A 4893-nucleotide genomic window follows, 5' to 3' on the forward strand; every position below is an offset into this window, starting at 1 on the left:
CATTTGAAGAAATTGTTTTGCATATTTTCTGAAATGATATGAAGAAACATCGTTAGTCAAATCTCAAACTAATAGGGCGAGCATTACACTAAATATATAGTCATAAATAGCAACATGGGGTGCGTAAACTCAAAGACAAAGCAACACAGTAATGTTGTGCACTCCCATCAATAATGATATCTTCATTCGCAATTTCAAAAAGCACAGACAGACCAAATATAGTTAAACATTAAAAATACATAATGATAAATACTAGGATTTGCCAGGTTTGGCTGTCCTTATCACAGCGCTCCATGAATAAAACTGAATGCAAGACTAAAACCTGATAATAGGTAATATGTCAAAAATAATCAGTATCCCAAAAGACAATAATATTTGTAGAAAGAAGATAAGGTGCTTTCAAAACTACTCCAAAAATATGCAAATGCTAGTATGACAGTTATCTGATAATACCAAAGTATTTCAGGGTGGAACTCATAGGGTGTGTGTGTGTGTGTGTGTGTGTGTGTGTGTGTCATTGTCCAAAGATCATATTGTTGTCAGGAAAGCAATATTTTGCTGTGTGAACTGATGGTCAGTGTGGAAAAAAATCACCGCATGTCCTATTTTGGTTAGAGTAACAGACCAGAATCAGACAGCACATGGATGGGCACAATTCGCACTTGGCCATGTGAATACGGCTTAAGTTTACCATATATGCAAACCCTAGCAATCACATTCCCATACCCAGTGGAGCAAAGGGAGGAGCAAATCTGAGCATGTGACCATCTTGAACCATTTACTGAGGTGGACACAGAATAGCAACAGCTTTTCTCAAGTGGAAAAATAGACTTGGGCAAGTAGAAGGAATTCACATCCAAAGAGGAGTCAGTCGCCACCTTTAGGGCTATTTCAGACGACCGTATATCAGCTCGGTTTTCATGCCGAGCCGATATACGGTGTCCTTGTCTGCAGGGGGAAGAGAATGGAAGAGCCAGGAGCAGGAACTGAGCTTCTGCCCCTTGCCACTATTTGCAATAGGAGGGGGTGAGATGGGGCGGAGCTAAGTACTGGCGCTTAGCTCTGCCCCCATCCCACCCCTGCCATTGCAAATAGTGGTGAGGGGCAGGAGCTCAGTTCCTGCTCCTGGCTCTTCCATCCTCCCTACCCCCCCCCCCCCCCCCCCCGCAGCCAAGGACACCGTATATTGGCTTGGCGTGAAAACCAAGCCAATATACGGTCGTCTAAATAAGCCCTTAGATGTACATTTCAGAAAACATGCCTGTTTTACACTTATGTACTGCAGCCACATTTATGCATATGAAATCTAAATGAGTGCCCTGGCCCAACCACGGATATCTTTACTTGAACTCTGAACATCATAAATTCCTATGATGCTCAGATTTCGGGTCAGGATACCTGTGATCAAATCAGGACACCTCTCTATTACAGACTCCTAAATGCAGCTTTAACCCCTTCAGTGGCACACCCGGAAATTTTCCGGGACGAGCTCCACTGCCCATAGTGATATAGCCTGGAAGATTTCCGGGCTATGTTTCACTATGGGAGCTGCAGAGCACAATGCCACAAGCTGTGGTATTGTGCTCTGCCTGCCTGCACAATCCCACACAGAACAGTGCAGGGCTTTAAAAAAAGAAGCAGGAAGATCTTACCGATCTGCCAGCAACCTTCCACTGCTTTGTTTACAGGTTGCCAAGGAGACCATCAGCTTGTCACAAGCCAGCCGATGGTCCCTGTGGCAGAGGGAGCTGGTGATCGGCTGTCAGAGGATAGCCGGGCACCAGCTCTTACATTGCAGAGAATGGAGAAAACATCCGATCTCTGCTGTGTTAACCCTTTACATGCCGCTGTCTATGCGACCGAAACATGTAAAGGGCTTGCACCATTGGACTCCTGCAATGTGATCAGGGGGTCCTGATGGGTCTCTGTAAAAGTCCCCTAAAAGGAAAAAAATTATAAAAAAAAAACACTTTTCTCCTTTTACTTTGTAAAAAATTAAACAAAATTACACATGTGGTATCCCTGCGTTTATAATGACCCAGAGAAGGAAGTTAGTACATTATTTAACCCCTTAAAGGGGTTGTCCCGCGCCGAAAGATAAATTTTTTTTCCCCAGTCCCCCAGTACCTGCAAAGGAAAACCACTGACATGTGTTATTAAAAAAAAAAAAAAAAAAAAATTCCCTTACCTGAATCCCCGTTCAGCAACTTTAAAAAATCTTCTGTCCAAGATGGCTGCCGCTGGTCTTCTCCCACAGTGCACCGCGGGTCTTCTCCCATGGTGCACTGTGGATGTTCTTCTGCTGTCTGCGCTCCACTGCCGATTCCAGCCACCTCATTGGCTGATCAGCACCATGTGATGGGGCGGAGCTAATGCGATGATGCTGAGAAAGGGGAGGAGCCAGGACGCAGCTCATGAGCCCGGACCATCTAGGAGAAGAATCCTCTGTGACCAAGCGCGACTGTTCCTGCGACCAAGCGCGACTGTTCCTGCGACCAGAGAAGAAGTTTGTTCGTCGCCATGGAGACGGGGACGCCAACATCAGGAAGGGGTAAGTATATAACTTCTGTATGGCCAATATTTAATGCACGATGTATATTACAAAGTGCATTAATATGGCCATACAGAAGTGTATAACCCCACTTGCTGTTGCGGGACAACCCCTTTAATGACGCAGCCCATCCCCCCCCCCCCCCCTTTTTTTCCCCTTTTTGTTTTCTCCTCTCCCTTTTAAAAAAATCATAACTCCTTTATTTATCCATGGATGTCGCTGTATGAGGGCTTGTTTTTTGCGGGATGAGTTGTATTTTTTTTAATGGTGCTATTTAATGTACCAAATAATGTACTGAAAAACTTTTACAAAATTCTAAATGGAGTAAAATGAAAACAGTGTGCATCAACCAGGACCTCATGGCCAAGATTATTTGTTATAAATATATAGAAACATTTGCTGGTCTAAGCGACCATGATGGCAGCCATTACGGCTGTGATAGTAATGTCATAGATGGTAGGTAGAGTTCAAACAGAGGCTTAAGTATCTATTACTCTGCCCCCTCTAGCTGTGACATCATCCCTATCACTCCAATGAGCTGGCCATGGCGTCCATTCTCTCACATCTAGTCTCGCGATACTCGACGGGAGCGCGCATGTGCCCCACCAGTAATGTCGTACGGTATACATACTTACCCCTTCTCAGGGACGCATTACCATAGAAACCATGGGGTACTTCCATATGTCCCAGGCTCCATAAGATCTCATGATGACTGGCGCGTCGGCCTGGTTGATGCACACTGTTTGAGCTCCATCCTGATGAAGTAATCTAGCTTCACCTGATTGGAAACTCGTTGATGGAGGAAGGCGTTATGGGAGACAATATATTAGATCCCCAATAATTGAAACTTTATAAGTGATCTGACAGTGTATCATTTATATAAGAGGAATACATTTTGGTTATTGATGTGCTGGGTTATCTATCCATGAGCACAGTGAACACCATGACACACTATTCTTTAAGCATAGTTAGCTCCATGTAAAATAGTGTGTGTTCTGTTTGGGAATATCATCCCAGTGACAGCTGCCACTGCATATATAATAGATAGCAGATTATGCAGCTATACATTACTGCCTAAGGAAATATACGGCTACTTCACTAACTTCTGTGAGGCCATTTAATCAGGATCAACTTATACATGGAAATCTTTATTAGTATCTCCGTATAGGATAATAAATAGTACTTATTATAAGTAAGGATTTATAAAAGAATTGGCCCATTTATTAGTTGATGAGCCATCATTATCAGGAGGCAGCCTGAGCTACTGAATTGGGGCAGTATAATAAATTATGTCATCTGATAAATCTATACATGATGACAATTCTCTTACACCATCTAGAGTTTTTTTTGCGTATTTGAAGGCAAATCTGCATAGTAGCTGTACAGTGGTATACAGAAGCACACAATACCCACTATAGCTGATTCAATCCTCAAAACGGAGTATGATTATTAAGGGAGGCTGAGGAATTATAAAAGTAAATAGTGCAGCTACCTAATGAATTATTTAAATTTGGACGTCAGGTGTGAGACTTAGAGATTTGTCATACAATAGAGGCCTGATAGGTGAAGTGGAGTTCCCCTAGGGTCTTAGTATCATGACCCAACAAATCAGGTATTCTGAAAATCGATGGGTCAGTTAGACAACTATGAATTGGGCAGATCATATATATAGCCCTTGTTGGTGCGCGGTGTCTACATCTAAAACCTTTCAACACAGCCATCACTCACTGAAATTATGGTGAGATTTAGTGATGTTTGTTCATTTGACATATACTTCGCTGGATTTTTAATATATTTAATAAAGGTTATATTTTAATATTTTTGTTTTCCCTTCGGTGATTTCTAGTTTTCCTTTTTGGGAATTTCCTTGCCAACGGTGACCAGTTTGCACAATCAGCCCACCCTAACAAGACCACTAAAATACAGACCCCATAAATTAATCAAACAAACCTTCATAGCGGCTCAACTTAGTCTTACGATTAGGCACAGTTCTGACTGAGTAGAGGACTAATAAAATGTGTTCCTCCTTTTTTTGTTTTTAATGACTTCCAGTACATCATATATACAAATTACTTTAACAATTTCTGAGCTGGAGTTTTGGCGGTTTTTATTTTTCAAGCCCCGCCTCTAGCTACCATGAGAAAAGGTCTATGCAAACCCAACACAAACTCCAAAGCACCTACCTTTGGTAGCCTTGGGGTGCTTTCATGTGACAGTTTTTGTGTTCAGTTTTTTGTAAAGCAAAAACTAGGAGTGGAGTGAAAGTATAATGGAAAGATTAGCATGTCTTCTGTATTTTGGACCCACTCCTGGTTTTGGCTCGCAAAAAACTGAGCACAAAA

This window comes from Eleutherodactylus coqui, chromosome 3 (assembly GCF_035609145.1).
Source record: "Eleutherodactylus coqui strain aEleCoq1 chromosome 3, aEleCoq1.hap1, whole genome shotgun sequence".
NCBI lineage: Eukaryota > Metazoa > Chordata > Amphibia > Anura > Eleutherodactylidae > Eleutherodactylus > Eleutherodactylus coqui.